The sequence below is a fragment of the Schistocerca americana genome, unplaced genomic scaffold (genome assembly GCF_021461395.2).
Source record: "Schistocerca americana isolate TAMUIC-IGC-003095 unplaced genomic scaffold, iqSchAmer2.1 HiC_scaffold_267, whole genome shotgun sequence".
NCBI lineage: Eukaryota > Metazoa > Arthropoda > Insecta > Orthoptera > Acrididae > Schistocerca > Schistocerca americana.
In genome coordinates, this window is record NW_025725980.1 from 95,797 (window position 1) to 117,500 (window position 21,704).

Genomic DNA, 21,704 nt, shown 5'->3' on the forward strand with positions numbered 1-21,704 from the left:
TATGAGGCGTAACAACTAGTGCAATTTGTTGTTACATCGTGTGCCAGCAGTCTTCGAGAGTGTGTTACGAGCTTAGCGTGATAAGTTTGTAGACAGCATGTAGGCGACGTTTTATTAGTAACGGCCCCATACAGCGATTGCACAACAGTAAAGGACATGAGTCAATGTATGGTTGTGCATTGTGGGAGGTTTTGCAGCCTCGTCTGAGCCCGAATAGCTCAGTTGGTAGAGCATTAGGCTTTTAACCTAAGGGTCCAGGGTTCAAGTCCCCGTCGAGGCGGAAATTTTAACACTTTGGTAGCGATTCGTCTGGTAGCGGTGGAAACGCTACGGAAAATAATGCAGTTACGCCGTTTACTGACACCACAGTGCTTTAAACGGTAGCAGTTGCATGTGTCGGGAGAACACCGCGCTAACGGCAGTCGTGGCCGAGTGGTTAAGGCGTCTGACTCGAAATCAGATTCCCTCTGGGAGCGTAGGTTCGAATCCTACCGGCTGCGTGCGATTTTGCGTACAGAGGAGCAAACATTTTCGCACACATGTGACATGCGTGGGCGAATGCGGGTGCAAACCAGTGACGCCATTCTCAACAAGACGAAAATTTCCGTTTTAAGAATACTGAGTTTTCGCGACGACCGCTGCTTACTGTGGCTATCGGTTCACCTCACACTGACACTGACGCTGGGACTGCAGAAAGCCGTCGCTGAGATCGTGAGTTCACAGATGTGCTCGAAAGTGATGGACAGAGCGAACATTTCATTTTCTTTTTAAGAATCGCAATTTCCATCACTCGAGTGCGGCCAAAGCAGTGGTGCAGCGTTTCTTTTCTTAAGATCTCGCAGCTGCTTGGAGGTATGTCGATCGTTTTAAGACGACAGAAAACTAGCGTCAGCGGTGCGTCAGTGGGAAGTCGGTGAAGTCGCCATTGGAGCCATAAGCCAGTAATTACGACATACGAATCACTCGCGCACCGCGCAGCTGTACGATAATGCTCGTGCGTGGGCCCGCATAGCTGAGTCGGTAGAGCGCTAGGTTTTCAACCAAAGGGTCCTGGGTTCAAGTCCCTGTCTGGGCGAAAATTAATACACTTTCGTAACGGCTAATGGAAACCCTACAGAAAAGAGTGAGGCCACGCCGTTTTCTGCCATCAGATTGCTTCTAAAGATGGCGGTTTCAGTTGTCGGGAGTCGCTTCCGCCACCGGCAGTCGTGGCCGAGTGGTTAAGGCGTCTGACTTGAAATCAGATTCCCTCTGGGAGCGTAGGTTCGAGTCCTGCCGACTGCGAAAATTTTCTCGCTCTCAAAAGGCGGACGTTCAGCTGCATCCTAGCAGTTGCGTCACTACTAAACACGTGGGTCACCAGCAATGTGCAGTGCTATTTGATCCAGGGCGCAGCGTTACAGTCGCGCCCAGAAGCCGCAGCTCATCTCCGCGTCTCACAGCCGTCCACCTGGTGTTAGTACAAGTGTCGCCTCACTGGGCAGTGCAGATGTGTCCATTTTAGCTTGCAGACGATGACGTGTAGCAATTTATGAGCTAACGCAAGTCGTATGTTTTACCGTGTGTATCTGCTAGATACTGCCTCTCATACGGTGGAGAGACTCACTACTTCTTGTGTCTCGTTCTCCGCACACGAGTTGCCCCTGGCATCGATATAGCACGGGTTTTCTAGCGTCAGCGAAGTCAATATTACACGAATCGAGTCGACATGTTTGCTTGTTACGATGACGGAAGAAGAAGAAATGTGTGTGGAACTTCACTGCATCGGCTGCTCGCCTTTCAGCGCCCCTGTGTCTTATCAGACGAAGGTGACTGTGAAATTGGCAACGAGGCAGAGGTTAACGAACACATGCAAATGGCAACGTTCAACGTCAGCCGAAATAGCTCAGTTGGGAGAGCGTTAGACTGAAGATCTAAAGGTCCCTGGTTCGATCCCGGGTTTCGGCAGGTATTCGTTTTGATGCGACGCCAATGGAATTACTCTGCGTTTGTGATAATGCAACTACCGCTGACAACAAAAATGACTCTCTCCTGTAGCTGTTCTGGTTGTCTAGTGCATGCCATAAGAGGAACTCACTAGACAACTAACTCCCCTAGAAGCAAAAGAATTAAAAATATCCTACCGACTGCATTCCTTTTTCTGTGTCAGGTGGTGAAGAACGTCTTCAACGGAACCGTGAAATGAGCGAAAGCGTGGGAAACATTGCATTCGAAATGCTTGTGAATTTTCCAATTGCCCAGTGAGTGTCGACAAAACACGTAAATTCTCTGCTCCGACGTATGAGGCGTAACAACTAGTGCAATTTGTTGTTACATCGTGTGCCAGCAGTCTTCGAGAGTGTGTTACGAGCTTAGCGTGATAAGTTTGTAGACAGCATGTAGGCGACGTTTTATTAGTAACGGCCCCATACAGCGATTGCACAACAGTAAAGGACATGAGTCAATGTATAGTTGTGCATTGTGGGAGGTTTTGCAGCCTCGTCTGAGCCCGAATAGCTCAGTTGGTAGAGCATTAGGCTTTTAACCTAAGGGTCCAGGGTTCAAGTCCCCGTCGAGGCGGGAATTTTAACACTTTGGTAGCGATTCGTCTGGTAGCGGTGGAAACGCTACGGAAAATAATGCAGTTACGCCGTTTACTGACACCACAGTGCTTTAAACGGTAGCAGTTGCATGTGTCGGGAGAACACCGCGCTAACGGCAGTCGTGGCCGAGTGGTTAAGGCGTCTGACTCGAAATCAGATTCCCTCTGGGAGCGTAGGTTCGAATCCTACCGGCTGCGTGCGATTTTGCGTACAGAGGAGCAAACATTTTCGCACACATGTGACATGCGTGGGCGAATGCGGGTGCAAACCAGTGACGCCATTCTCAACAAGACGAAAATTTCCGTTTTAAGAATACTGAGTTTTCGCGACGACCGCTGCTTACTGTGGCTATCGGTTCACCTCACACTGACACTGACGCTGGGACTGCAGAAAGCCGTCGCTGAGATCGTGAGTTCACAGATGTGCTCGAAAGTGATGGACAGAGCGAACATTTCATTTTCTTTTTAAGAATCGCAATTTCCATCACTCGAGTGCGGCCAAAGCAGTGGTGCAGCGTTTCTTTTCTTAAGATCTCGCAGCTGCTTGGAGGTATGTCGATCGTTTTAAGACGACAGAAAACTAGCGTCAGCGGTGCGTCAGTGGGAAGTCGGTGAAGTCGCCATTGGAGCCATAAGCCAGTAATTACGACATACGAATCACTCGCGCACCGCGCAGCTGTACGATAATGCTCGTGCGTGGGCCCGCATAGCTGAGTCGGTAGAGCGCTAGGTTTTCAACCAAAGGGTCCTGGGTTCAAGTCCCTGTCTGGGCGAAAATTAATACACTTTCGTAACGGCTAATGGAAACCCTACAGAAAAGAGTGAGGCCACGCCGTTTTCTGCCATCAGATTGCTTCTAAAGATGGCGGTTTCAGTTGTCGGGAGTCGCTTCCGCCACCGGCAGTCGTGGCCGAGTGGTTAAGGCGTCTGACTTGAAATCAGATTCCCTCTGGGAGCGTAGGTTCGAGTCCTGCCGACTGCGAAAATTTTCTCGCTCTCAAAAGGCGGACGTTCAGCTGCATCCTAGCAGTTGCGTCACTACTAAACACGTGGGTCACCAGCAATGTGCAGTGCTATTTGATCCAGGGCGCAGCGTTACAGTCGCGCCCAGAAGCCGCAGCTCATCTCCGCGTCTCACAGCCGTCCACCTGGTGTTAGTACAAGTGTCGCCTCACTGGGCAGTGCAGATGTGTCCATTTTAGCTTGCAGACGATGACGTGTAGCAATTTATGAGCTAACGCAAGTCGTATGTTTTACCGTGTGTATCTGCTAGATACTGCCTCTCATACGGTGGAGAGACTCACTCCTTCTTGTGTCTCGTTCTCCGCACACGAGTTGCCCCTGGCATCGATATAGCACGGGTTTTCTAGCGTCAGCGAAGTCAATATTACACGAATCGAGTCGACATGTTTGCTTGTTACGATGACGGAAGAAGAAGAAATGTGTGTGGAACTTCACTGCATCGGCTGCTCGCCTTTCAGCGCCCCTGTGTCTTATCAGACGAAGGTGACTGTGAAATTGGCAACGAGGCAGAGGTTAACGAACACATGCAAATGGCAACGTTCAACGTCAGCCGAAATAGCTCAGTTGGGAGAGCGTTAGACTGAAGATCTAAAGGTCCCTGGTTCGATCCCGGGTTTCGGCAGGTATTCGTTTTGATGCGACGCCAATGGAATTACTCTGCGTTTGTGATAATGCAACTACCGCTGACAACAAAAATGACTCTCTCCTGTAGCTGTTCTGGTTGTCTAGTGCATGCCATAAGAGGAACTCACTAGACAACTAACTCCCCTAGAAGCAAAAGAATTAAAAATATCCTACCGACTGCATTCCTTTTTCTGTGTCAGGTGGTGAAGAACGTCTTCAACGGAACCGTGAAATGAGCGAAAGCGTGGGAAACATTGCATTCGAAATGCTTGTGAATTTTCCAATTGCCCAGTGAGTGTCGACAAAACACGTAAATTCTCTGCTCCGACGTATGAGGCGTAACAACTAGTGCAATTTGTTGTTACATCGTGTGCCAGCAGTCTTCGAGAGTGTGTTACGAGCTTAGCGTGATAAGTTTGTAGACAGCATGTAGGCGACGTTTTATTAGTAACGGCCCCATACAGCGATTGCACAACAGTAAAGGACATGAGTCAATGTATAGTTGTGCATTGTGGGAGGTTTTGCAGCCTCGTCTGAGCCCGAATAGCTCAGTTGGTAGAGCATTAGGCTTTTAACCTAAGGGTCCAGGGTTCAAGTCCCCGTCGAGGCGGAAATTTTAACACTTTGGTAGCGATTCGTCTGGTAGCGGTGGAAACGCTACGGAAAATAATGCAGTTACGCCGTTTACTGACACCACAGTGCTTTAAACGGTAGCAGTTGCATGTGTCGGGAGAACACCGCGCTAACGGCAGTCGTGGCCGAGTGGTTAAGGCGTCTGACTCGAAATCAGATTCCCTCTGGGAGCGTAGGTTCGAATCCTACCGGCTGCGTGCGATTTTGCGTACAGAGGAGCAAACATTTTCGCACACATGTGACATGCGTGGGCGAATGCGGGTGCAAACCAGTGACGCCATTCTCAACAAGACGAAAATTTCCGTTTTAAGAATACTGAGTTTTCGCGACGACCGCTGCTTACTGTGGCTATCGGTTCACCTCACACTGACACTGACGCTGGGACTGCAGAAAGCCGTCGCTGAGATCGTGAGTTCACAGATGTGCTCGAAAGTGATGGACAGAGCGAACATTTCATTTTCTTTTTAAGAATCGCAATTTCCATCACTCGAGTGCGGCCAAAGCAGTGGTGCAGCGTTTCTTTTCTTAAGATCTCGCAGCTGCTTGGAGGTATGTCGATCGTTTTAAGACGACAGAAAACTAGCGTCAGCGGTGCGTCAGTGGGAAGTCGGTGAAGTCGCCATTGGAGCCATAAGCCAGTAATTACGACATACGAATCACTCGCGCACCGCGCAGCTGTACGATAATGCTCGTGCGTGGGCCCGCATAGCTGAGTCGGTAGAGCGCTAGGTTTTCAACCAAAGGGTCCTGGGTTCAAGTCCCTGTCTGGGCGAAAATTAATACACTTTCGTAACGGCTAATGGAAACCCTACAGAAAAGAGTGAGGCCACGCCGTTTTCTGCCATCAGATTGCTTCTAAAGATGGCGGTTTCAGTTGTCGGGAGTCGCTTCCGCCACCGGCAGTCGTGGCCGAGTGGTTAAGGCGTCTGACTTGAAATCAGATTCCCTCTGGGAGCGTAGGTTCGAGTCCTGCCGACTGCGAAAATTTTCTCGCTCTCAAAAGGCGGACGTTCAGCTGCATCCTAGCAGTTGCGTCACTACTAAACACGTGGGTCACCAGCAATGTGCAGTGCTATTTGATCCAGGGCGCAGCGTTACAGTCGCGCCCAGAAGCCGCAGCTCATCTCCGCGTCTCACAGCCGTCCACCTGGTGTTAGTACAAGTGTCGCCTCACTGGGCAGTGCAGATGTGTCCATTTTAGCTTGCAGACGATGACGTGTAGCAATTTATGAGCTAACGCAAGTCGTATGTTTTACCGTGTGTATCTGCTAGATACTGCCTCTCATACGGTGGAGAGACTCACTCCTTCTTGTGTCTCGTTCTCCGCACACGAGTTGCCCCTGGCATCGATATAGCACGGGTTTTCTAGCGTCAGCGAAGTCAATATTACACGAATCGAGTCGACATGTTTGCTTGTTACGATGACGGAAGAAGAAGAAATGTGTGTGGAACTTCACTGCATCGGCTGCTCGCCTTTCAGCGCCCCTGTGTCTTATCAGACGAAGGTGACTGTGAAATTGGCAACGAGGCAGAGGTTAACGAACACATGCAAATGGCAACGTTCAACGTCAGCCGAAATAGCTCAGTTGGGAGAGCGTTAGACTGAAGATCTAAAGGTCCCTGGTTCGATCCCGGGTTTCGGCAGGTATTCGTTTTGATGCGACGCCAATGGAATTACTCTGCGTTTGTGATAATGCAACTACCGCTGACAACAAAAATGACTCTCTCCTGTAGCTGTTCTGGTTGTCTAGTGCATGCCATAAGAGGAACTCACTAGACAACTAACTCCCCTAGAAGCAAAAGAATTAAAAATATCCTACCGACTGCATTCCTTTTTCTGTGTCAGGTGGTGAAGAACGTCTTCAACGGAACCGTGAAATGAGCGAAAGCGTGGGAAACATTGCATTCGAAATGCTTGTGAATTTTCCAATTGCCCAGTGAGTGTCGACAAAACACGTAAATTCTCTGCTCCGACGTATGAGGCGTAACAACTAGTGCAATTTGTTGTTACATCGTGTGCCAGCAGTCTTCGAGAGTGTGTTACGAGCTTAGCGTGATAAGTTTGTAGACAGCATGTAGGCGACGTTTTATTAGTAACGGCCCCATACAGCGATTGCACAACAGTAAAGGACATGAGTCAATGTATAGTTGTGCATTGTGGGAGGTTTTGCAGCCTCGTCTGAGCCCGAATAGCTCAGTTGGTAGAGCATTAGGCTTTTAACCTAAGGGTCCAGGGTTCAAGTCCCCGTCGAGGCGGAAATTTTAACACTTTGGTAGCGATTCGTCTGGTAGCGGTGGAAACGCTACGGAAAATAATGCAGTTACGCCGTTTACTGACACCACAGTGCTTTAAACGGTAGCAGTTGCATGTGTCGGGAGAACACCGCGCTAACGGCAGTCGTGGCCGAGTGGTTAAGGCGTCTGACTCGAAATCAGATTCCCTCTGGGAGCGTAGGTTCGAATCCTACCGGCTGCGTGCGATTTTGCGTACAGAGGAGCAAACATTTTCGCACACATGTGACATGCGTGGGCGAATGCGGGTGCAAACCAGTGACGCCATTCTCAACAAGACGAAAATTTCCGTTTTAAGAATACTGAGTTTTCGCGATGACCGCTGCTTACTGTGGCTATCGGTTCACCTCACACTGACACTGACGCTGGGACTGCAGAAAGCCGTCGCTGAGATCGTGAGTTCACAGATGTGCTCGAAAGTGATGGACAGAGCGAACATTTCATTTTCTTTTTAAGAATCGCAATTTCCATCACTCGAGTGCGGCCAAAGCAGTGGTGCAGCGTTTCTTTTCTTAAGATCTCGCAGCTGCTTGGAGGTATGTCGATCGTTTTAAGACGACAGAAAACTAGCGTCAGCGGTGCGTCAGTGGGAAGTCGGTGAAGTCGCCATTGGAGCCATAAGCCAGTAATTACGACATACGAATCACTCGCGCACCGCGCAGCTGTACGATAATGCTCGTGCGTGGGCCCGCATAGCTGAGTCGGTAGAGCGCTAGGTTTTCAACCAAAGGGTCCTGGGTTCAAGTCCCTGTCTGGGCGAAAATTAATACACTTTCGTAACGGCTAATGGAAACCCTACAGAAAAGAGTGAGGCCACGCCGTTTTCTGCCATCAGATTGCTTCTAAAGATGGCGGTTTCAGTTGTCGGGAGTCGCTTCCGCCACCGGCAGTCGTGGCCGAGTGGTTAAGGCGTCTGACTTGAAATCAGATTCCCTCTGGGAGCGTAGGTTCGAGTCCTGCCGACTGCGAAAATTTTCTCGCTCTCAAAAGGCGGACGTTCAGCTGCATCCTAGCAGTTGCGTCACTACTAAACACGTGGGTCACCAGCAATGTGCAGTGCTATTTGATCCAGGGCGCAGCGTTACAGTCGCGCCCAGAAGCCGCAGCTCATCTCCGCGTCTCACAGCCGTCCACCTGGTGTTAGTACAAGTGTCGCCTCACTGGGCAGTGCAGATGTGTCCATTTTAGCTTGCAGACGATGACGTGTAGCAATTTATGAGCTAACGCAAGTCGTATGTTTTACCGTGTGTATCTGCTAGATACTGCCTCTCATACGGTGGAGAGACTCACTCCTTCTTGTGTCTCGTTCTCCGCACACGAGTTGCCCCTGGCATCGATATAGCACGGGTTTTCTAGCGTCAGCGAAGTCAATATTACACGAATCGAGTCGACATGTTTGCTTGTTACGATGACGGAAGAAGAAGAAATGTGTGTGGAACTTCACTGCATCGGCTGCTCGCCTTTCAGCGCCCCTGTGTCTTATCAGACGAAGGTGACTGTGAAATTGGCAACGAGGCAGAGGTTAACGAACACATGCAAATGGCAACGTTCAACGTCAGCCGAAATAGCTCAGTTGGGAGAGCGTTAGACTGAAGATCTAAAGGTCCCTGGTTCGATCCCGGGTTTCGGCAGGTATTCGTTTTGATGCGACGCCAATGGAATTACTCTGCGTTTGTGATAATGCAACTACCGCTGACAACAAAAATGACTCTCTCCTGTAGCTGTTCTGGTTGTCTAGTGCATGCCATAAGAGGAACTCACTAGACAACTAACTCCCCTAGAAGCAAAAGAATTAAAAATATCCTACCGACTGCATTCCTTTTTCTGTGTCAGGTGGTGAAGAACGTCTTCAACGGAACCGTGAAATGAGCGAAAGCGTGGGAAACATTGCATTCGAAATGCTTGTGAATTTTCCAATTGCCCAGTGAGTGTCGACAAAACACGTAAATTCTCTGCTCCGACGTATGAGGCGTAACAACTAGTGCAATTTGTTGTTACATCGTGTGCCAGCAGTCTTCGAGAGTGTGTTACGAGCTTAGCGTGATAAGTTTGTAGACAGCATGTAGGCGACGTTTTATTAGTAACGGCCCCATACAGCGATTGCACAACAGTAAAGGACATGAGTCAATGTATAGTTGTGCATTGTGGGAGGTTTTGCAGCCTCGTCTGAGCCCGAATAGCTCAGTTGGTAGAGCATTAGGCTTTTAACCTAAGGGTCCAGGGTTCAAGTCCCCGTCGAGGCGGAAATTTTAACACTTTGGTAGCGATTCGTCTGGTAGCGGTGGAAACGCTACGGAAAATAATGCAGTTACGCCGTTTACTGACACCACAGTGCTTTAAACGGTAGCAGTTGCATGTGTCGGGAGAACACCGCGCTAACGGCAGTCGTGGCCGAGTGGTTAAGGCGTCTGACTCGAAATCAGATTCCCTCTGGGAGCGTAGGTTCGAATCCTACCGGCTGCGTGCGATTTTGCGTACAGAGGAGCAAACATTTTCGCACACATGTGACATGCGTGGGCGAATGCGGGTGCAAACCAGTGACGCCATTCTCAACAAGACGAAAATTTCCGTTTTAAGAATACTGAGTTTTCGCGACGACCGCTGCTTACTGTGGCTATCGGTTCACCTCACACTGACACTGACGCTGGGACTGCAGAAAGCCGTCGCTGAGATCGTGAGTTCACAGATGTGCTCGAAAGTGATGGACAGAGCGAACATTTCATTTTCTTTTTAAGAATCGCAATTTCCATCACTCGAGTGCGGCCAAAGCAGTGGTGCAGCGTTTCTTTTCTTAAGATCTCGCAGCTGCTTGGAGGTATGTCGATCGTTTTAAGACGACAGAAAACTAGCGTCAGCGGTGCGTCAGTGGGAAGTCGGTGAAGTCGCCATTGGAGCCATAAGCCAGTAATTACGACATACGAATCACTCGCGCACCGCGCAGCTGTACGATAATGCTCGTGCGTGGGCCCGCATAGCTGAGTCGGTAGAGCGCTAGGTTTTCAACCAAAGGGTCCTGGGTTCAAGTCCCTGTCTGGGCGAAAATTAATACACTTTCGTAACGGCTAATGGAAACCCTACAGAAAAGAGTGAGGCCACGCCGTTTTCTGCCATCAGATTGCTTCTAAAGATGGCGGTTTCAGTTGTCGGGAGTCGCTTCCGCCACCGGCAGTCGTGGCCGAGTGGTTAAGGCGTCTGACTTGAAATCAGATTCCCTCTGGGAGCGTAGGTTCGAGTCCTGCCGACTGCGAAAATTTTCTCGCTCTCAAAAGGCGGACGTTCAGCTGCATCCTAGCAGTTGCGTCACTACTAAACACGTGGGTCACCAGCAATGTGCAGTGCTATTTGATCCAGGGCGCAGCGTTACAGTCGCGCCCAGAAGCCGCAGCTCATCTCCGCGTCTCACAGCCGTCCACCTGGTGTTAGTACAAGTGTCGCCTCACTGGGCAGTGCAGATGTGTCCATTTTAGCTTGCAGACGATGACGTGTAGCAATTTATGAGCTAACGCAAGTCGTATGTTTTACCGTGTGTATCTGCTAGATACTGCCTCTCATACGGTGGAGAGACTCACTCCTTCTTGTGTCTCGTTCTCCGCACACGAGTTGCCCCTGGCATCGATATAGCACGGGTTTTCTAGCGTCAGCGAAGTCAATATTACACGAATCGAGTCGACATGTTTGCTTGTTACGATGACGGAAGAAGAAGAAATGTGTGTGGAACTTCACTGCATCGGCTGCTCGCCTTTCAGCGCCCCTGTGTCTTATCAGACGAAGGTGACTGTGAAATTGGCAACGAGGCAGAGGTTAACGAACACATGCAAATGGCAACGTTCAACGTCAGCCGAAATAGCTCAGTTGGGAGAGCGTTAGACTGAAGATCTAAAGGTCCCTGGTTCGATCCCGGGTTTCGGCAGGTATTCGTTTTGATGCGACGCCAATGGAATTACTCTGCGTTTGTGATAATGCAACTACCGCTGACAACAAAAATGACTCTCTCCTGTAGCTGTTCTGGTTGTCTAGTGCATGCCATAAGAGGAACTCACTAGACAACTAACTCCCCTAGAAGCAAAAGAATTAAAAATATCCTACCGACTGCATTCCTTTTTCTGTGTCAGGTGGTGAAGAACGTCTTCAACGGAACCGTGAAATGAGCGAAAGCGTGGGAAACATTGCATTCGAAATGCTTGTGAATTTTCCAATTGCCCAGTGAGTGTCGACAAAACACGTAAATTCTCTGCTCCGACGTATGAGGCGTAACAACTAGTGCAATTTGTTGTTACATCGTGTGCCAGCAGTCTTCGAGAGTGTGTTACGAGCTTAGCGTGATAAGTTTGTAGACAGCATGTAGGCGACGTTTTATTAGTAACGGCCCCATACAGCGATTGCACAACAGTAAAGGACATGAGTCAATGTATGGTTGTGCATTGTGGGAGGTTTTGCAGCCTCGTCTGAGCCCGAATAGCTCAGTTGGTAGAGCATTAGGCTTTTAACCTAAGGGTCCAGGGTTCAAGTCCCCGTCGAGGCGGAAATTTTAACACTTTGGTAGCGATTCGTCTGGTAGCGGTGGAAACGCTACGGAAAATAATGCAGTTACGCCGTTTACTGACACCACAGTGCTTTAAACGGTAGCAGTTGCATGTGTCGGGAGAACACCGCGCTAACGGCAGTCGTGGCCGAGTGGTTAAGGCGTCTGACTCGAAATCAGATTCCCTCTGGGAGCGTAGGTTCGAATCCTACCGGCTGCGTGCGATTTTGCGTACAGAGGAGCAAACATTTTCGCACACATGTGACATGCGTGGGCGAATGCGGGTGCAAACCAGTGACGCCATTCTCAACAAGACGAAAATTTCCGTTTTAAGAATACTGAGTTTTCGCGACGACCGCTGCTTACTGTGGCTATCGGTTCACCTCACACTGACACTGACGCTGGGACTGCAGAAAGCCGTCGCTGAGATCGTGAGTTCACAGATGTGCTCGAAAGTGATGGACAGAGCGAACATTTCATTTTCTTTTTAAGAATCGCAATTTCCATCACTCGAGTGCGGCCAAAGCAGTGGTGCAGCGTTTCTTTTCTTAAGATCTCGCAGCTGCTTGGAGGTATGTCGATCGTTTTAAGACGACAGAAAACTAGCGTCAGCGGTGCGTCAGTGGGAAGTCGGTGAAGTCGCCATTGGAGCCATAAGCCAGTAATTACGACATACGAATCACTCGCGCACCGCGCAGCTGTACGATAATGCTCGTGCGTGGGCCCGCATAGCTGAGTCGGTAGAGCGCTAGGTTTTCAACCAAAGGGTCCTGGGTTCAAGTCCCTGTCTGGGCGAAAATTAATACACTTTCGTAACGGCTAATGGAAACCCTACAGAAAAGAGTGAGGCCACGCCGTTTTCTGCCATCAGATTGCTTCTAAAGATGGCGGTTTCAGTTGTCGGGAGTCGCTTCCGCCACCGGCAGTCGTGGCCGAGTGGTTAAGGCGTCTGACTTGAAATCAGATTCCCTCTGGGAGCGTAGGTTCGAGTCCTGCCGACTGCGAAAATTTTCTCGCTCTCAAAAGGCGGACGTTCAGCTGCATCCTAGCAGTTGCGTCACTACTAAACACGTGGGTCACCAGCAATGTGCAGTGCTATTTGATCCAGGGCGCAGCGTTACAGTCGCGCCCAGAAGCCGCAGCTCATCTCCGCGTCTCACAGCCGTCCACCTGGTGTTAGTACAAGTGTCGCCTCACTGGGCAGTGCAGATGTGTCCATTTTAGCTTGCAGACGATGACGTGTAGCAATTTATGAGCTAACGCAAGTCGTATGTTTTACCGTGTGTATCTGCTAGATACTGCCTCTCATACGGTGGAGAGACTCACTCCTTCTTGTGTCTCGTTCTCCGCACACGAGTTGCCCCTGGCATCGATATAGCACGGGTTTTCTAGCGTCAGCGAAGTCAATATTACACGAATCGAGTCGACATGTTTGCTTGTTACGATGACGGAAGAAGAAGAAATGTGTGTGGAACTTCACTGCATCGGCTGCTCGCCTTTCAGCGCCCCTGTGTCTTATCAGACGAAGGTGACTGTGAAATTGGCAACGAGGCAGAGGTTAACGAACACATGCAAATGGCAACGTTCAACGTCAGCCGAAATAGCTCAGTTGGGAGAGCGTTAGACTGAAGATCTAAAGGTCCCTGGTTCGATCCCGGGTTTCGGCAGGTATTCGTTTTGATGCGACGCCAATGGAATTACTCTGCGTTTGTGATAATGCAACTACCGCTGACAACAAAAATGACTCTCTCCTGTAGCTGTTCTGGTTGTCTAGTGCATGCCATAAGAGGAACTCACTAGACAACTAACTCCCCTAGAAGCAAAAGAATTAAAAATATCCTACCGACTGCATTCCTTTTTCTGTGTCAGGTGGTGAAGAACGTCTTCAACGGAACCGTGAAATGAGCGAAAGCGTGGGAAACATTGCATTCGAAATGCTTGTGAATTTTCCAATTGCCCAGTGAGTGTCGACAAAACACGTAAATTCTCTGCTCCGACGTATGAGGCGTAACAACTAGTGCAATTTGTTGTTACATCGTGTGCCAGCAGTCTTCGAGAGTGTGTTACGAGCTTAGCGTGATAAGTTTGTAGACAGCATGTAGGCGACGTTTTATTAGTAACGGCCCCATACAGCGATTGCACAACAGTAAAGGACATGAGTCAATGTATGGTTGTGCATTGTGGGAGGTTTTGCAGCCTCGTCTGAGCCCGAATAGCTCAGTTGGTAGAGCATTAGGCTTTTAACCTAAGGGTCCAGGGTTCAAGTCCCCGTCGAGGCGGAAATTTTAACACTTTGGTAGCGATTCGTCTGGTAGCGGTGGAAACGCTACGGAAAATAATGCAGTTACGCCGTTTACTGACACCACAGTGCTTTAAACGGTAGCAGTTGCATGTGTCGGGAGAACACCGCGCTAACGGCAGTCGTGGCCGAGTGGTTAAGGCGTCTGACTCGAAATCAGATTCCCTCTGGGAGCGTAGGTTCGAATCCTACCGGCTGCGTGCGATTTTGCGTACAGAGGAGCAAACATTTTCGCACACATGTGACATGCGTGGGCGAATGCGGGTGCAAACCAGTGACGCCATTCTCAACAAGACGAAAATTTCCGTTTTAAGAATACTGAGTTTTCGCGACGACCGCTGCTTACTGTGGCTATCGGTTCACCTCACACTGACACTGACGCTGGGACTGCAGAAAGCCGTCGCTGAGATCGTGAGTTCACAGATGTGCTCGAAAGTGATGGACAGAGCGAACATTTCATTTTCTTTTTAAGAATCGCAATTTCCATCACTCGAGTGCGGCCAAAGCAGTGGTGCAGCGTTTCTTTTCTTAAGATCTCGCAGCTGCTTGGAGGTATGTCGATCGTTTTAAGACGACAGAAAACTAGCGTCAGCGGTGCGTCAGTGGGAAGTCGGTGAAGTCGCCATTGGAGCCATAAGCCAGTAATTACGACATACGAATCACTCGCGCACCGCGCAGCTGTACGATAATGCTCGTGCGTGGGCCCGCATAGCTGAGTCGGTAGAGCGCTAGGTTTTCAACCAAAGGGTCCTGGGTTCAAGTCCCTGTCTGGGCGAAAATTAATACACTTTCGTAACGGCTAATGGAAACCCTACAGAAAAGAGTGAGGCCACGCCGTTTTCTGCCATCAGATTGCTTCTAAAGATGGCGGTTTCAGTTGTCGGGAGTCGCTTCCGCCACCGGCAGTCGTGGCCGAGTGGTTAAGGCGTCTGACTTGAAATCAGATTCCCTCTGGGAGCGTAGGTTCGAGTCCTGCCGACTGCGAAAATTTTCTCGCTCTCAAAAGGCGGACGTTCAGCTGCATCCTAGCAGTTGCGTCACTACTAAACACGTGGGTCACCAGCAATGTGCAGTGCTATTTGATCCAGGGCGCAGCGTTACAGTCGCGCCCAGAAGCCGCAGCTCATCTCCGCGTCTCACAGCCGTCCACCTGGTGTTAGTACAAGTGTCGCCTCACTGGGCAGTGCAGATGTGTCCATTTTAGCTTGCAGACGATGACGTGTAGCAATTTATGAGCTAACGCAAGTCGTATGTTTTACCGTGTGTATCTGCTAGATACTGCCTCTCATACGGTGGAGAGACTCACTCCTTCTTGTGTCTCGTTCTCCGCACACGAGTTGCCCCTGGCATCGATATAGCACGGGTTTTCTAGCGTCAGCGAAGTCAATATTACACGAATCGAGTCGACATGTTTGCTTGTTACGATGACGGAAGAAGAAGAAATGTGTGTGGAACTTCACTGCATCGGCTGCTCGCCTTTCAGCGCCCCTGTGTCTTATCAGACGAAGGTGACTGTGAAATTGGCAACGAGGCAGAGGTTAACGAACACATGCAAATGGCAACGTTCAACGTCAGCCGAAATAGCTCAGTTGGGAGAGCGTTAGACTGAAGATCTAAAGGTCCCTGGTTCGATCCCGGGTTTCGGCAGGTATTCGTTTTGATGCGACGCCAATGGAATTACTCTGCGTTTGTGATAATGCAACTACCGCTGACAACAAAAATGACTCTCTCCTGTAGCTGTTCTGGTTGTCTAGTGCATGCCATAAGAGGAACTCACTAGACAACTAACTCCCCTAGAAGCAAAAGAATTAAAAATATCCTACCGACTGCATTCCTTTTTCTGTGTCAGGTGGTGAAGAACGTCTTCAACGGAACCGTGAAATGAGCGAAAGCGTGGGAAACATTGCATTCGAAATGCTTGTGAATTTTCCAATTGCCCAGTGAGTGTCGACAAAACACGTAAATTCTCTGCTCCGACGTATGAGGCGTAACAACTAGTGCAATTTGTTGTTACATCGTGTGCCAGCAGTCTTCGAGAGTGTGTTACGAGCTTAGCGTGATAAGTTTGTAGACAGCATGTAGGCGACGTTTTATTAGTAACGGCCCCATACAGCGATTGCACAACAGTAAAGGACATGAGTCAATGTATAGTTGTGCATTGTGGGAGGTTTTGCAGCCTCGTCTGAGCCCGAATAGCTCAGTTGGTAGAGCATTAGGCTTTTAACCTAAGGGTCCAGGGTTCAAGTCCCCGTCGAGGCGGAAATTTTAACACTTTGGTAGCGATTCGTCTGGTAGCGGTGGAAACGCTACGGAAAATAATGCAGTTACGCCGTTTACTGACACCACAGTGCTTTAAACGGTAGCAGTTGCATGTGTCGGGAGAACACCGCGCTAACGGCAGTCGTGGCCGAGTGGTTAAGGCGTCTGACTCGAAATCAGATTCCCTCTGGGAGCGTAGGTTCGAATCCTACCGGCTGCGTGCGATTTTGCGTACAGAGGAGCAAACATTTTCGCACACATGTGACATGCGTGGGCGAATGCGGGTGCAAACCAGTGACGCCATTCTCAACAAGACGAAAATTTCCGTTTTAAGAATACTGAGTTTTCGCGACGACCGCTGCTTACTGTGGCTATCGGTTCACCTCACACTGACACTGACGCTGGGACTGCAGAAAGCCGTCGCTGAGATCGTGAGTTCACAGATGTGCTCGAAAGTGATGGACAGAGCGAACATTTCATTTTCTTTTTAAGAATCGCAATTTCCATCACTCGAGTGCGGCCAAAGCAGTGGTGCAGCGTTTCTTTTCTTAAGATCTCGCAGCTGCTTGGAGGTATGTCGATCGTTTTAAGACGACAGAAAACTAGCGTCAGCGGTGCGTCAGTGGGAAGTCGGTGAAGTCGCCATTGGAGCCATAAGCCAGTAATTACGACATACGAATCACTCGCGCACCGCGCAGCTGTACGATAATGCTCGTGCGTGGGCCCGCATAGCTGAGTCGGTAGAGCGCTAGGTTTTCAACCAAAGGGTCCTGGGTTCAAGTCCCTGTCTGGGCGAAAATTAATACACTTTCGTAACGGCTAATGGAAACCCTACAGAAAAGAGTGAGGCCACGCCGTTTTCTGCCATCAGATTGCTTCTAAAGATGGCGGTTTCAGTTGTCGGGAGTCGCTTCCGCCACCGGCAGTCGTGGCCGAGTGGTTAAGGCGTCTGACTTGAAATCAGATTCCCTCTGGGAGCGTAGGTTCGAGTCCTGCCGACTGCGAAAATTTTCTCGCTCTCAAAAGGCGGACGTTCAGCTGCATCCTAGCAGTTGCGTCACTACTAAACACGTGGGTCACCAGCAATGTGCAGTGCTATTTGATCCAGGGCGCAGCGTTACAGTCGCGCCCAGAAGCCGCAGCTCATCTCCGCGTCTCACAGCCGTCCACCTGGTGTTAGTACAAGTGTCGCCTCACTGGGCAGTGCAGATGTGTCCATTTTAGCTTGCAGACGATGACGTGTAGCAATTTATGAGCTAACGCAAGTCGTATGTTTTACCGTGTGTATCTGCTAGATACTGCCTCTCATACGGTGGAGAGACTCACTCCTTCTTGTGTCTCGTTCTCCGCACACGAGTTGCCCCTGGCATCGATATAGCACGGGTTTTCTAGCGTCAGCGAAGTCAATATTACACGAATCGAGTCGACATGTTTGCTTGTTACGATGACGGAAGAAGAAGAAATGTGTGTGGAACTTCACTGCATCGGCTGCTCGCCTTTCAGCGCCCCTGTGTCTTATCAGACGAAGGTGACTGTGAAATTGGCAACGAGGCAGAGGTTAACGAACACATGCAAATGGCAACGTTCAACGTCAGCCGAAATAGCTCAGTTGGGGAGTCGGCCCTCGGCGGCCGTGGTGAGCGGACGTGTGGTGCTTACGTCGCCGCTGCTGCTGGCTGTTGTGGTGAGTGCCGCTTTTGCTGTACACAGTGACGTGTTATTGTTTGGACGATGTGTAGGATTCCAACATGAGTCACTTAACACGACGGGATACTTTGAAGTTTGTGTTTGATTCAAACTATGCAAGACCAAAATCGTTTGAATTAGAATCGTGGATTGAGGAAGCTTTGAAACGATCCTTTGATGACATTCTTGGAGTCCATTTATCGATAGTTAGCAGCACTGCCTATATAAAGTTTAAATCTGCCGAAATCTGTGAACAAATCATTGACTCTTGTAGTGGTCGTTTGAAGTTTAAGCATTGTGATGGGAATGTTGGAGAGGTTCTCGTGTCTCATGCAGGGTTTGGTGTCCGCACCGTTCGAATATTCGAACTACCGTTTGAAGTACCCGCGGAACACATCAACGCTGCTTTGGACAGCTATGGTAAGGTCATTAGCAATGTTGCCGAAAAGTGGTTGTCTTTCAAGGTCCCTGTTTTGAACGGTGTTCGTCAGGTCAAGATAGAGTTGAAGAGACACATCCCGTCCTATCTCACTATTTGTGGATACAGGGCGATCGTTATGTACGACGGTCAACCTAGAACTTGTGCAGGTTGTGGTGCCACTGATCACGTTCGCGCTCAGTGTATGCAGCGACGAGTGACGCAATTACCACCTGGCGAAAGGACGGCAACTAACAGGATGTCGACACTGCCTCTCACATATGTAGCGGCAGTCCGCTCGACCACGGCCGCGGCGGTGCAACCTGACGTGGTCACAGATCCCAGGGCTTCGGACACTGATCTAGATACGCCCATGGACACTTCCAGTCTGGCCGGCATCGCTGTTCCTACTACAGAAGTACCGGTGGCCAGTAGCATCCCGGCGGTTCCGTCTTTAGACAGCCACCAAGAGGTTGCTCACTCCCAGGAAGCTCACACTGGTCGCCACGTTAACAGCAATATGGATCCCATTTCAGTTCCGAATGCACTTCCTCCTGCACAGGACTCCACTTCTTCCTCGTCGGCTGCAGAACTTCAAAGAGTCGAAACTTCTCCCAAGAAACACAAGAAAAGGAGGATCGCCCACAAAGATGCCGCCCACACCGCACCACCTTTGCGCGAAAAAGGGGCGCAAATTGCCCGTTCCTTGCCTGACGTCTCTCTTGACGACCCCACTGAACAGCCGCTGCATGAGACCCCACAGGTCTCGGACGTCTCCGTGCCCCACCCGGATGGTGACGGCCAGGTCGCTGCGAACGAGGAACAGCACCCTCGTGAGGACCTCAGGGATACCCCCGAACATCAATCTCAACATGATCAGGGCTCAATTGGCGAGGTGGCCGCTGTTCATGTGGTCAATTGGGCAGATGACACTGACGATGTAATAATGGACCAGAGCCTGTCTGTGGTAGGGCCATCTCCAGGAAATTTACCCGCATTACCGGTCGGCGACTTAAGTACGACACGACCTGCCTCAAAACACCCGACGGGGGACGATGATTACCTATCTGATACCTACTAAAGGTTATAATTTTCTGTGCTTCTGCATATCTACTTTGCTTTTTTCTCTTTCTGCCAACATTTAGCAGTTCATGCAATCCTACCAGGATTATAAGTTAGCTACAATTAACGTTAATAGAATTACTTCTGTACAGAAGCTCTCTAGCTTTCGTGATTATTTATACAGCTGCGATGCTGATATTGTGCTGTTGCAGGAGGTCGATGATAAATTTCAGCCTGACATTCCTGGCTACCAATTACTCAAAAACACCACCCCAGACAGTTCTTCAGGTACCGCTCTATTAACCAAAGTGGGCGTGGCCGTCTCCGACGTTGAACGACTCGAAAATGGCAGGGGTATAGCGTGCCTTATCAACGGCATTAGATTTGTTAATGTATATGCCCCTTCCGGGAATCAGAATAGAACGAGACGAGCTCAGTTCTTTGCCACTGACTTATTATATCTTTTGCGCCGCAGCCGGGAGGACGTGGTTATCGGAGGCGATTTTAATTGTGTTTTGAAGCCTAAGGACCAATGGCCGAACTTTAATGGATGTGCTACTCTCGGCGAAACAGTACGTCAATTAGAGCTGGAGGATACGTGGGAAATAACACACGGGGAACAACGGTGCTTCACGTACCATACTGCACAAATGGCCAGCCGCCTCGACAGGATCTACGTGGGGAAAAACCTGCGAGAGCGGGTATCTTCCTCGGAAACCTGGCCCCTGTATTTTTCCGACCATTTAGCTTACCATTGTATCATTCGTATGGCGCGCCAGCAAACTTTCCGTGGTCGGACAGGATGGAAACTTAACGTCAGTATTCTCAGGGAACAGGAGTTACGAGACCGTCTACAAGAAGCCTGGGAGATTTGTTTACGTCGACGACCAACATTCCCATCGGTAACGCAGTGGTGGTGCCGTTGTGCAAAACCTAGGCTTATTCGTTGTTTGAAGGCGTATAGTTCTGACAGGAGCCGGATGCAGAAAGAGACTTTTGAATTTTATTTTCGCTGTCTCCGTGACTTGTATTCTGAAGCACATGTCACGCAGGAACAATTTCTTCAGATTAAACGGATCAAATCAAAGTTGACGCTCCTCAAACGCAGGCAAATGGAAGGCGTTAAAATCCGTTCGCGAGATAGCGCCGGCACTTCTGACGAACAACCATCCGCCTTCCACCTAGGGACAGAGAAACGCCGCGCACGACAAAAATTGATTACCCGCTTACGAACTGAAGACGGTACCTTTGTGACGACACAGGCTGAAATTAAGGAGTCTCTAACGGCCTACTACGAGCGACTATACAGAGCACAACCAGCCGATGATGCGGCAATCGCGGCGATGCATGCGTATCTTCCGACAACGCTCGATGAGGACGACAGGCAATTGTTGATCAGTGATGTCACCGCGGTGGAGATTCGGGAGGCGCTGAGCAGGGCTCAGGCCAACAAATCGCCCGGCATTGATGGTCTGCCGATTGAATTTTATAAGCAGTTCTGGGACCTCCTCGAACATTGTTTTGTTTGCATCTGCAATGAACTGCGCGCCGGCCAACAGTTACCAGATGGTTTCAATGACAGCCTGATCGTTTTGGTCCCAAAAGAATACCCCCATCAGGATATTGCCAAATTCCGCCCTATCTCCCTGTTGAACTCTGACTACAAGATTGTGGCCCGCGTCATAGCAGGTAGACTTAAACATGTCCTTGCAAAAATTATACATCACAGCCAGGCAGCAGCGGTCCCGGGCCGCACGATCTTTAAATGTCTTGCCGATTACAGGGAGCTCGTTTCGTTTACTGCAATCACACGCCCGGAAGCAGCAATCTTGGCTTTAGATCAATGTCAGGCCTTTGATCGGATCCTGCATCGCTACCTCTTCCACACCATGAACCACTTAGGATTTGGTGACGGCTTTACTGCAATGGTCAGCAACATGTACACCTCGGCCACTTCTCAGATCATCGTCAATGGTCAATTCACCCGGCGGATTCCGATTCAGCGGTCAATCAGACAGGGCTGTCCCATGTCCATGTGTCTCTTCGTGATCGCAATTGAGCCACTTGTAAGGATGCTGAATTGTAACCTTCCAGGTTTAAACCTGTATTCCAGCACCCTCAAATGCATTGCGTACGCCGACGATGTGGGTGTCATTGTGCGTTCGGAACAAGACCTCACGGCCGTTAGGAATAGTATCACCGATTACGAGCGAGCCTCCGGTTCTCAGCTAAACTATGGAAAGACTTGCCTCCTGCCTATAGGCAGTGGATTTCGCACAGACGCCCCTTTGACGTACAGAAGATG

General features: G+C 49.8%; 31 non-coding genes across 31 annotated transcripts; all 31 read left to right on the forward strand.

Annotated features, from left to right (window-relative positions):
- Window positions 1–207: 207 nt before the first annotated feature.
- On the forward strand, window positions 208–280 carry Trnak-uuu. The gene has a single exon. It is a non-coding gene; the product is annotated as a tRNA-Lys (tRNA).
- Window positions 281–418: 138 nt separating this feature from the next.
- Window positions 419–500, forward strand: Trnas-cga. Its single transcript has one exon. It is a non-coding gene; the product is annotated as a tRNA-Ser (tRNA).
- A 702-nt stretch (window positions 501–1,202) lies between these two features.
- Window positions 1,203–1,284, forward strand: Trnas-uga. The gene has a single exon. It is a non-coding gene; the product is annotated as a tRNA-Ser (tRNA).
- A 590-nt stretch (window positions 1,285–1,874) lies between these two features.
- On the forward strand, window positions 1,875–1,947 carry Trnaf-gaa. The gene has a single exon. It is a non-coding gene; the product is annotated as a tRNA-Phe (tRNA).
- A 539-nt stretch (window positions 1,948–2,486) lies between these two features.
- Trnak-uuu lies at window positions 2,487–2,559 on the forward strand. The gene has a single exon. It is a non-coding gene; the product is annotated as a tRNA-Lys (tRNA).
- Window positions 2,560–2,697: 138 nt separating this feature from the next.
- Window positions 2,698–2,779, forward strand: Trnas-cga. Its single transcript has one exon. It is a non-coding gene; the product is annotated as a tRNA-Ser (tRNA).
- Window positions 2,780–3,481: 702 nt separating this feature from the next.
- On the forward strand, window positions 3,482–3,563 carry Trnas-uga. Its single transcript has one exon. It is a non-coding gene; the product is annotated as a tRNA-Ser (tRNA).
- A 590-nt stretch (window positions 3,564–4,153) lies between these two features.
- On the forward strand, window positions 4,154–4,226 carry Trnaf-gaa. The gene has a single exon. It is a non-coding gene; the product is annotated as a tRNA-Phe (tRNA).
- A 539-nt stretch (window positions 4,227–4,765) lies between these two features.
- On the forward strand, window positions 4,766–4,838 carry Trnak-uuu. Its single transcript has one exon. It is a non-coding gene; the product is annotated as a tRNA-Lys (tRNA).
- Window positions 4,839–4,976: 138 nt separating this feature from the next.
- On the forward strand, window positions 4,977–5,058 carry Trnas-cga. Its single transcript has one exon. It is a non-coding gene; the product is annotated as a tRNA-Ser (tRNA).
- Window positions 5,059–5,760: 702 nt separating this feature from the next.
- Window positions 5,761–5,842, forward strand: Trnas-uga. Its single transcript has one exon. It is a non-coding gene; the product is annotated as a tRNA-Ser (tRNA).
- A 590-nt stretch (window positions 5,843–6,432) lies between these two features.
- Window positions 6,433–6,505, forward strand: Trnaf-gaa. The gene has a single exon. It is a non-coding gene; the product is annotated as a tRNA-Phe (tRNA).
- A 539-nt stretch (window positions 6,506–7,044) lies between these two features.
- Window positions 7,045–7,117, forward strand: Trnak-uuu. The gene has a single exon. It is a non-coding gene; the product is annotated as a tRNA-Lys (tRNA).
- Window positions 7,118–7,255: 138 nt separating this feature from the next.
- Trnas-cga lies at window positions 7,256–7,337 on the forward strand. The gene has a single exon. It is a non-coding gene; the product is annotated as a tRNA-Ser (tRNA).
- Window positions 7,338–8,039: 702 nt separating this feature from the next.
- On the forward strand, window positions 8,040–8,121 carry Trnas-uga. The gene has a single exon. It is a non-coding gene; the product is annotated as a tRNA-Ser (tRNA).
- A 590-nt stretch (window positions 8,122–8,711) lies between these two features.
- Window positions 8,712–8,784, forward strand: Trnaf-gaa. The gene has a single exon. It is a non-coding gene; the product is annotated as a tRNA-Phe (tRNA).
- A 539-nt stretch (window positions 8,785–9,323) lies between these two features.
- Trnak-uuu lies at window positions 9,324–9,396 on the forward strand. The gene has a single exon. It is a non-coding gene; the product is annotated as a tRNA-Lys (tRNA).
- A 138-nt stretch (window positions 9,397–9,534) lies between these two features.
- Window positions 9,535–9,616, forward strand: Trnas-cga. The gene has a single exon. It is a non-coding gene; the product is annotated as a tRNA-Ser (tRNA).
- Window positions 9,617–10,318: 702 nt separating this feature from the next.
- On the forward strand, window positions 10,319–10,400 carry Trnas-uga. The gene has a single exon. It is a non-coding gene; the product is annotated as a tRNA-Ser (tRNA).
- Window positions 10,401–10,990: 590 nt separating this feature from the next.
- Window positions 10,991–11,063, forward strand: Trnaf-gaa. Its single transcript has one exon. It is a non-coding gene; the product is annotated as a tRNA-Phe (tRNA).
- A 539-nt stretch (window positions 11,064–11,602) lies between these two features.
- Trnak-uuu lies at window positions 11,603–11,675 on the forward strand. The gene has a single exon. It is a non-coding gene; the product is annotated as a tRNA-Lys (tRNA).
- A 138-nt stretch (window positions 11,676–11,813) lies between these two features.
- Window positions 11,814–11,895, forward strand: Trnas-cga. Its single transcript has one exon. It is a non-coding gene; the product is annotated as a tRNA-Ser (tRNA).
- Window positions 11,896–12,597: 702 nt separating this feature from the next.
- Trnas-uga lies at window positions 12,598–12,679 on the forward strand. Its single transcript has one exon. It is a non-coding gene; the product is annotated as a tRNA-Ser (tRNA).
- A 590-nt stretch (window positions 12,680–13,269) lies between these two features.
- Window positions 13,270–13,342, forward strand: Trnaf-gaa. The gene has a single exon. It is a non-coding gene; the product is annotated as a tRNA-Phe (tRNA).
- Window positions 13,343–13,881: 539 nt separating this feature from the next.
- Window positions 13,882–13,954, forward strand: Trnak-uuu. The gene has a single exon. It is a non-coding gene; the product is annotated as a tRNA-Lys (tRNA).
- Window positions 13,955–14,092: 138 nt separating this feature from the next.
- Window positions 14,093–14,174, forward strand: Trnas-cga. The gene has a single exon. It is a non-coding gene; the product is annotated as a tRNA-Ser (tRNA).
- Window positions 14,175–14,876: 702 nt separating this feature from the next.
- Trnas-uga lies at window positions 14,877–14,958 on the forward strand. Its single transcript has one exon. It is a non-coding gene; the product is annotated as a tRNA-Ser (tRNA).
- A 590-nt stretch (window positions 14,959–15,548) lies between these two features.
- On the forward strand, window positions 15,549–15,621 carry Trnaf-gaa. Its single transcript has one exon. It is a non-coding gene; the product is annotated as a tRNA-Phe (tRNA).
- A 539-nt stretch (window positions 15,622–16,160) lies between these two features.
- On the forward strand, window positions 16,161–16,233 carry Trnak-uuu. The gene has a single exon. It is a non-coding gene; the product is annotated as a tRNA-Lys (tRNA).
- Window positions 16,234–16,371: 138 nt separating this feature from the next.
- On the forward strand, window positions 16,372–16,453 carry Trnas-cga. The gene has a single exon. It is a non-coding gene; the product is annotated as a tRNA-Ser (tRNA).
- A 702-nt stretch (window positions 16,454–17,155) lies between these two features.
- Window positions 17,156–17,237, forward strand: Trnas-uga. Its single transcript has one exon. It is a non-coding gene; the product is annotated as a tRNA-Ser (tRNA).
- Window positions 17,238–21,704: the final 4,467 nt, after the last annotated feature.